The sequence below is a fragment of the Vulpes lagopus genome, chromosome 2, assembly GCF_018345385.1.
Source record: "Vulpes lagopus strain Blue_001 chromosome 2, ASM1834538v1, whole genome shotgun sequence".
Lineage (NCBI taxonomy): Eukaryota > Metazoa > Chordata > Mammalia > Carnivora > Canidae > Vulpes > Vulpes lagopus.
The window spans coordinates 95,344,001-95,353,894 of record NC_054825.1 but is presented as its reverse complement, the minus strand read 5'-3'; the positions used below and the strand labels follow the sequence as shown (position 1 = coordinate 95,353,894).

Below are 9,894 nucleotides of genomic sequence, written 5' to 3'. Positions count from 1 at the left end.
CAAATAAGATTGTGATATTCATATTAACTGCTGTTGAATGAAAGTTGAGGTATTCATATTAACTGTGGTCGAGAAAAGCTGTTTTTTCGTGAATTTAGTTTTTTGAAACATTACTGTATATATTCCTGTGAAATTTTATCTTGTTAGTACTAGACCAATATTCATTCCCTTCAAGCCCTTTTAACTCTGGTTTATTTATACCAATTGTCCCTACAAATTATCTGTTAAAATAAGTTTTATAATAGGCCCTCTATGTGCTTTGGCTGATCTCCACAGATAAAGCAGAAGGTAGGACTACAGTGTGTTGTTGGTAGTGGGGAAACCCTGGAATTGTAACTAGAAATGGAGTCATTTTCTACCAAATTATTTTATGTTATGAAGTAGACAATCATGAGTCAGATTATCAAATGCTTAAAAAAGGGGAGGGGGCGTGGGGAGAGAGCAAGACAAGAAGTATAACTCAAGATGAACAAAAAGACAAGGAAATCTCCCTGATGGCTCTCATGTAGCCTCTAAAGGTCTATAAATATGTCAGTTTCATTCTTGGCCTTCTTTATTTCTCACTTTAAACATTCTTCCTAGGTAATCTATTTCACTTTCATGGCTCTAAACTCTCCAATACTATCCTATAGCTGTTTCTTCTTTCATAATAATAGAATTTTAACCATTTTATATCAATTAAGCTAGATATTGCATTTCCTAGCCCCATTGCAGTAGGTATGGACACATGGTGATTCTAGCATTAGAAGTGACACATGCAACTTCCTCCTCACTTGCCTAAGAGGAAATGTCTGGCTTCAAGCTTCCACTCTTTTTTTTCCTGAGGGAGAGCCACCCACCAACCTGAAATACGGGTGCTAGAATTTTACATAGGTAAGAAATGCCTTCTAATGGTTTGAGCAATTACATTTTTAGTGTCTCTCTTGAGCACCCTACTCATTTATTCAAATATTTGCTAGATATTTCTACCTTTCTTTAGCACAGATGCCTCCAATCCAACATGCTTCTCTTAAACTTTGCTTCTCCTTTCAGAAATTATTGTCTTCCCAGATGCCTAATACAGAACATTGGGAATTGTTATTGGCCACTTACTTCCCTTTTTGCCCATATCCAACCTAAACCACAACTTCTTGATTCTGACTCTCTTATTGTTCACCCATCTAGTCCTTCCTCATGTCTGCTGCAGATAAGTCCCAGTTCATCTCAGAGAGAATTAATGCCACAATCTAAGAACTGGTTTTTCTATTTCTAATCTTGCTTGCTTCAAATTCACCCTTGGCTTTGTTTCTGTTACTTATAAGCCCAATGATCTCATCTGAAAAATAGAGATACTAGCAGTGTCTACCTCACTAAGTTTTTGTGAGAATTAGTTGAGATAATACATGCCAAGTGTTATCTCTGGTTCTTGAGATAGAGTGGTACTCTAAAATATGTTGCTAATACTATTATAAGCATTTTCATATCAAAACTCTTCTTGAAATTCCTTAACAGATTACAATTACCTCTAGTATAAAATCACATTCCTCAGTGAGCCTAACTAATACCCCATAATCTGGTCCCTACCAAACTCTCCAGATTTATCTATGTTGTTGTTGCTCTCACCTTCAAACCCTGTGCTTCATTCACACTAAAAAACCTACAATTCCCTGAAGAGGCCAAACTCCTTTATGCATCTTATCTTTGTACATATCGATTCCATTCCTTTACAAACTCTACCCCATTCTCTCTCTCTAATTCTTATTCATTTATCTTTCAAATCTCAACTCATATATTACCTCCTCTAGGGACTTTATATCATGCTTTCTGGCCTAGTTTAAGTAAATGTTCTATGTGTATCTATAGCATCCTGTGTTTTTCTTTATTGGGCTGACGAGGATAATAGTTTAATGATAAACTAGGGGGTTTTCCTGGCCCACTCTCCTTTCTTGGTGGATTTTCCATCCTGACTTGTTAGGTTTTAGTGGCATTATTTATATACGATTCTTCACCCTCTTTATCATATCTGATTGAAATATGCCTCCAAATTGGGCTGAGTCAGTTTGTTTCATGTAACAATTGAAAATGTGAATTAAGAGGCAATCTGTGGCTGGTTAATAAGGGTGCTAGACTTGTAAAGTATGAAAATTTAGGACCAGAGTCCATGTCTTACCTTAGAAAGGGGGAGGGGGGGGGGAAAGCCTGCAGATACAAAACCAAAGAGAGAATTTGGAAAAACAGGGATAATGAATGAGCAGAGAAAGTGGGTCTTCAGAAAGGAGAATAGAATTGATGATTAGAGAGAAATGGAACAGGCTATTCAACCCAACCAAGCAAGAGAGCAGCTGTCTTGTGAATTAGAGCTTGGATTCACTCATTCAAAAATCTTGGTAAATTACACATACAGAAAATCTCCGTAAATGACAGAAGAAAAGAACCATGTTCCCATAATTCTTTGACTTGCTTTTTAACTATAGGAATTTATAATAAATAATAAAAACTCAAATGGCACTGATTAATAAAATAACTCCACAGGAATTCTGATGCTGATCTTTTATACATATTCATCTTGAAATATTAAAAATAGCTGGAATTGATATCCTTTTTGACTGAGACTAAGATTTTCTCATAGTTATTCAGTCCAAAATGAGAATGTCCAAAAGCTAGCTGTCATATTTAAACAAATTCTTTTCATAGCTAGCATAGAATAAAAAAAGCAAGTAGTTGCAAAGATGTTCTGTGTTTCAAATGCTGTTATTAGACAAATTATAAATGGTGAAAAATTGTCTTTTGAAGGTCAGTCTTACAAATGTATTGAGGATTCAAGCCCAGCTTTCCAAGAAATGTTTTTGTGATTGTTTATGACATGGTTTGAAACTTATTACACCTTTGTTTTGCATCTTTGTATCTTTTATCTTTCAGTTTATTTGTGTTTCCCACATAGAGTTATTCATTTCTGGAAAAATTAACACATTCATAAAAGTTGTGAGCTGTAAAGACTTGAATGACCAGAATGTTAAGTATTATTTGAGGGACATTCTACTAGAAAAACACCAAGTGAGTCATCATCAGAAGGCCAAGATTCTAAGATGAAGCTCTGCCATTATTTAACTACATAATCTTGGGTAAATCAGTAGACTGGAGTTCCCTTCACATCAATTATCTCATCTCTAAGATAAGTATCATAATCACTTTCCTGCTTACTTTGGAGTTGTAATAATCAAATGCTCACTTTGAAAATGTTAAGGGTTTATATACAACAAGACATTATTAATATTCTACAGTAGGATATTGGCTAGGATTGACTGGAAATATTTCTCAGTCCGAAGTAGCCACTAGTTTTTGTCTACATAAGAAAATGCTTCCCATTCCCAGAAAGATACAAATATCTACATTTGGAACCTAAAAGAGACATGAAATTATTTGTTTACAATATGGTAACGTATATCTATATATATGTACTTAGGAATTATTTTTAGCAAATGAAAAAGAATTGTAACTAAATGCAAAAGAATAGTAAATCAAGATATTTACCAAAATAAAAAAGAAAGATCATATGCTACAGTTATTAAGAACACAGGCTCTAAGTTTTCTCAACTATAAAATGTGATTTAATAATTATACGAACAAATAGAATTGTAAAGAAGTTAGCATGACTCCTGGCACCAAATAAGGACTCAAAGAACATGAAATGTAGAAATAAATGTTAGCTCTGATCTTTAGCTCAGCGTAGACTTAGGAGAAATAGATTACTGATAAGAAGTGTGAAGCTGACCAGGTGTAAAACTCCAGTCCCAGGTGTAGAGTTTCACAGCAGGTCATCTCTGCATTTCTGCATTTGAGTAGTAGAACAGTCGAGGTGTGAAAGGATCTGGTTTCTTGTGTTTGTCTCATGGGGGTTGGGTTATTATCGATCATTAATTTCTGTCAAATATCAGCCAATCAGATAATATTTCTCTGCCTGTCATTTCTCAACAAAATTTTAGATACAAGTTTTTAACCAGTGTTTTGATGAATCATTATAGAATCAATCTAGCACAAATTTAGGAAACATTTAACCAGCCCTACCTAGTTTATTTAAAGTCTTTCCACAAATATTTGCCTAAAGCTATCATTGAACCCTAACTTGTCCTAATATGATGGAGAATGAAATGTATGACAATATGGATATAGCTTTACATGACATGACAATGGATAAGAAGTTCATAGAAAAGGTAATGAAAACTTAGTGTATAGTGAACACTACTTCTTAGATATTCATTATATTAAATGGATTGATGACAATAGTTCAGAAGGATAATTTTAACTTTCTTCATTTTTCTAGACTATTGCTAAATTAATTTTGCCTATTATTCTGAGGACATTCGTAATTTCCTATGATATGTAAGTACCAGGAGTAGTAGAGTACAGGGTATCTAGGTGACTAAAAGTAGCTTTATTTATTTATTTATTTTTTAAAGTAGCTTTAATTAAGAACACAACTCCAGTTTAATGTGGCAATAATAATAATGAACCATGCATACTAAAAATGTAATAAATAGTTATTTCGCTGTTATAATAATAATGCAACAACAATGTAATATTATCAAAAAACAAGGAGCTCTTTTGTAATGAAACATTGGACATGAATCCTTGGGAATTTACCAATCTTTTTTTTTGTCTTAGAATATTGAAAAAGCCTTAATTCACCCACATAGGACATAGAATGCCAGGTTTGTACTGAACCATGTTGATGGGAAATAGTAGCTGCAGGACAAGGAAGAGAACCAAACTTAAGATTGAATTCTAGAAGCTTATCTGTGGATCTTCTATATTTGAAATATTTCCTGGTTTAATGCATTTTTAAAGTTGTCATGTGGATCTTCTATATTTGAAATATTTCCTGGTTTAATGCATTTTTAAAGTTGTCATGTTTCTAAATCTGTTACACAATTTAAACTTTAAGCTATATTAATGTTTAATTTTAATTGTTATTTTTCTTTTTAGATTAAAGAATAAATTAAAAGGGAAATGGTGTGATACAAAAACATTATTTTCTATGTCATCCTTTGGGTTTGGGATGCCCTAGCCCTGTAGATAAGGCATTTCAAACACAGTAAGACTAAATGCTAGCTATATTTCTGTTTTAAGTGCAGCAAAATATAACTCGTTACACCTAATATAAGCCAAGTGCTTCAACAAGCACTTGAATAAGACCCATTGAGTAAGACTCACTTTAGGGTCAGTCCCCAGGATATAAAGCCAAATGAGAAAGTGACTATGAAAAATCACTGAGTGCATATCTGTGGAAGCTCATTTGGAATTTTTAATGCAAGTATTCTTTACAGCAAATTAATCTTGCAACTTTGAGATTTTAAAATCCATTTTTAAATAAATTACGTAGGAAAGTTTTTACCTCTTCCAGTAATTCCACTTGTATTAATGTATAGAACAGATCTTAGGTGTTAGTGGTTTTCAAACTTTATTGTTTAACAATCCTGAATTGTATATTAAAACTGCCAGTACCCAAATTCTAAATCTCCTTCTCATTCAGTAGGTGTAGGGTGAGCCTGGGAATCTGAAATTTACATAGACCTCAGGTGATTTTGATGCAGGTAATCTTTCCATCATATTTGAGAAAAACTGAGAATTTTGAAATAGTTATGAAAGGAAAAACAATTAATGTTGTGGGATGCATCTCTAATTTTTAAAACGTCTAGAAGCTAATAGACACAGAGTTCAGAATTCAAAGATATTTTAATTAATTGACAATTTTAGGTTTGGCTTCTGGCCCCTGGGTACTCAGTTGCATATTTTGTATATTCTCTCTTTGAGCTTTGGTTCTTGTTGTTAAATGGAGGATGGTGATAGTAGCGTGTACACTACATTCTTTCTAATATGCCTTCCCATCTTTTGTTATTCTGTGCTTCTGCACTTTGGCTTTTCTTAGCTCGTAGGTTGGGTGTTATATGAGCACAAAGCCACAAACAATGCTTGATGAGATCAGAGTGGAAGTGGATGTTCTTTTCAATCTTAATAGATACCACCTGCATTATTCTTGAACTTTCATGACTGTTTCCTCTTGCCTTAGGATGGAAGAATTTGGTAGAATGAAAGCATAGTGGGCCCGATGATTTTACTTATTCGGAGAATACTGGAAATGAAAAAGAAAGTTATGGAATCTTTAAAGGACAGAGTGTATCTTGATTTTCATTGGTGAGAAAATATGCTTGTGCCACAGAAAATGAATTTGTGTCATCGCTGACTATTCACAAACATATGGTTATTTCAGTAAAATAGATAAGATATCATGTGACCTTCTGTTTTTTTTTCTATTTCTAGACATTGAAAAAAAAGTGGAGTACCTTTTTAAAATATGAAAACCTCCAGAATCATTTAATGTGAAAATAAACTTGAATGAAATAGCATGGCAACTTATATCTAGCTCAAGCATCTGCCAATAAGTTTCATGCTTCACTAACCCATAAAAGAGGAAAATAAAAGTCCTTTGATTTTTCTGCCTTCCAACTCTGGAACAGAATGTCTCTAACTTTAAAATGGATGATCTCCAAGAAGGAAAAAAACGACAAGATAGATTGACATACTATTAACTGCTAGTATTTTTAGTATTTCAAAAATTTGTTATGTATATTCATCTCATTGAAATATGCATTTATGCCATTTCCAAAAAGTGATGGCATCAGTACTAAGGCCAAAATAGTGGGACTTTACCACAAAAAGCCTGATTTCTCCACCTTTCTGTCTGAAGAAGAAAGCTTTCTGAGGCCACTCATAGGATCAGTAGCTGTCTAATGTGAGATAGATGTGTAAAATTTGTTGTTTTAACCAATGCTATGATTTGTGAATAATAATAGCAAATAATTAGCACTAATTTAGATATTATTTTAAGTGTTTGTCTGTGTATATATATTCATGTAACTGTCATGATAACTGTCATTATCTTCAATTCACAGATTTGAAACTAAGCAATGAAGAAATCATATCCCTTGGCCAAGGTTACAGAGCTGGTGAGTGAAAGCTGGAATTCAAACCCAGGCAACTTGGTTGCAAAGTCTATGTTCTTAGCCAGTACACACCGTAACTCTCAACCTTAAATTAATTTTCCTACTGAGTAAGCCATCCTGGGAAGCTGTACAGTTCCATCTATGTTGGCATTATTAAAAAAGTTCTTGGATTTTCTTAACGTGCCTGATTGCTGATATATTAGAAGCCAATTCAAACAGAGGGACATGCCCCCAGCAGCTCCATCTGGCAACATATAAAGGAAATGAGTTTCCCTCTGGCTAGAAGCAGCCCGCAGACATGCTAGGTTTTGTCTGTGGTTTTGGCCTGGCCAGTGTTTTACGTTTTAATTAGTTACCAAAATAAACACAGCAAAATTTAAAAGCCTTATACACCAATCTGAATTTTGGCTCTTTCTCAGAAAATTGGAGTCTTTACATTGTCTTTGTGTCTTGAATTTCCCAGAGTACTCAGCCTCTGCATCCTCCAGAAACTAGGGCTGAGAGTCACTTGCCATTTGCTACAACTCATACATTCCATTTCCTTTGTGTATTTTACCTACCTGGCTTCTGTACACATATGATTTTGTGACATTTGAACAAAAAATGTTGTTTTCAAAGAGTAATTACAATTATTAAAACTTGTAAAAGGGAATTTCAGAAGGGTGGCTTTTTAGGTGAGAAGGGCATTTATTTCTGGTGCATATTTACAAGTTTAGGATGAAGGCAGAGCGTCATTCTCAGCTAGAGAACTAAAGAGCAGGTTAAAACCTTGGGGCATATAATTCTGGCCCTTCCCTAACTTTCTATATGCCCTCCAGCAAGTTCCCCAACTTTCATGTAGAATGCCATGTTTTCCAAATTCTGTTTGGAATGATAAAACATCCTGTTTACATGATAAAATGAAAAAAAAAAAAAAAACAACCTATTTGTTATTTGCTATGGTGTGTAGTCACTGAAGGATCAATGACTTCATTCTTGGAGAGAGAGGGTTTTATGATATTACTTTGGAAGCTTTCTTCTGCTCAATTTGGCTAACATTTTGATCGTCTTTGGAATAGAGGAGGTATTCACCAAAACTCTCCCATACAGAATTCTATAACCAAGTCTGCTTTTCACTGAGTCCTTAAAATGTTTCCCATTATCCATGATATAGACAAACATCTTTATGTTTCATTTTCTCTGCGCTGTCAGGATTTGTGCAGCAAAACCTCCAAACCTCCTCCTACACTCAAACCTCCAAATATTTTAGCTCCTGGTTCATCTGGAAATTATATACTGAGTGCCTACTATAGGACAGCTCCTCAGCTTCCTTATTGTAATTTACAAGCTTGGAACAATGAGGCATAGTCAATGTTATTTTGGAGATGGAGGATGCTCAATGTTCTCATTGTCATATTTTGTGGTTTGAATGGGGTTACCAACATCACCAAAGGAATATTTTCTCACATTTGAGTTCCACCATTACTAGCAAGCATCCTAGATATATGTTGGTTCTCCACATTGTGTGTGTCTAGGAGAAGTGTCTCCCTAGTCATTTAGCATCTCTGCATCATCGATCTGCTGGCACTGCAGGGGAAGGGATGATGAGATTTGAAAGTACTCATTATTATTCTTTGTGAAAAATTGCCAGTTTGTTCTTCCCCTCCTCTCATTCCTCAGAGTCTGTCTCAGAGCCTTTGGCATTCTGTTGCATTCTGTTTGACGAATCCTTCAGGCTTGCCATACTTGTTTCCCTTTCTTCCAACTTTACCCTTATTTGGTCACATTAGAGAAATGTTTGAAAATCAAATATACCAAGGGTTCCTTCATATATAGATGATGTTGGTGAGTAAGATTCAAGAATACCTTCAATTCTTTCATCTTAGATTAAAAAGGTATGTATTCCATGGTTCTGTTTAGATCTCTCAACGATCTGGAATTTCTCTTCAGACAGAGCTTCTAAGCAATTCTTTATAGACCTGCTTCCTTAAAAAAAAAAAAAAACAAAAAAAACACAAGACATTAAACCACAGTTAACAGCATCTCAACCACTTGTTCACTGAATTACTGCAACAGGTTACAATTGAGACTACCAGCCAGAAGCCAGAAGCCCATTAATACCCTAATGGAATAAATTTGTATTAACTAAGACACAAAAGGGAAATGATTAACTCTGCAAATGGGTGTCTTGCTAAACTAAATGAAACCTTCACTTCACCCTTTCCTCAGAGACCTGGGTGAAATTTAGAAATAGTTTTGGATTTTGTTTTCTTTCTGCTCTATGGCTCAGCACATGCTCATTTGACATCTCTTTCTACTTCTATTTCACCATCAAGAAGTTTATTGTCTGATTCTGGATATATCAGGATGGGATGGTTGAGGTGCATGTGCAAGGATGTGTGTTGAAGAAGGTGGAGCCCCAAAGAGAAGGAAATTTTGAGAGCTGTAAAGGTCTCTTTGAACCAATGGATTCAACTAAAGAACACATGTTTTACTGCATACTTTCCAAATTCTCAGGCTGTGCTACCCATCTAATAGCTTAAATTGCATCAAAGTCTATCTTGTTAAAATTCTTTGAATGTAGAAACACACTTTTCAGGGATTTATTTTCTTTCTCCAGAGGAAAAAAAAGTGTAGATAATGCCTGGCAGATTTTCATCATCTTCAATATTCATGAGCACTCGGGATCATGATACATCAATCTAGGTCTTGGAAAAACAAAAATACAAGGGACTGTAAAGCATCCCCCCCCCCTTTCTAAAGCCATCAGGAGCTTAAAATTTATTTGAGGAATAGATCATGTACATGCATGTATGCAGATAATTAAAAGCATATTGGCAAGTGGTACAGATAATAATGATTTAGGAGAGTGAGACAAGAAGCTGAAATGGGAAACTCTGAGAAGTATTAACAATTGAAATTTGCTGAGGCTTAA

General features: G+C 34.7%; 1 long non-coding RNA gene across 1 annotated transcript; it reads left to right on the top strand.

Moving 5' to 3' along the window:
- Positions 1–3,548: 3,548 nt before the first annotated feature.
- On the top strand, positions 3,549–6,975 carry LOC121480704. The gene is made up of 4 exons (XR_005985059.1): positions 3,549–4,359; positions 5,510–5,570; positions 6,047–6,171; positions 6,930–6,975. It is a non-coding gene; the product is annotated as an uncharacterized LOC121480704 (long non-coding RNA).
- Positions 6,976–9,894: the final 2,919 nt, after the last annotated feature.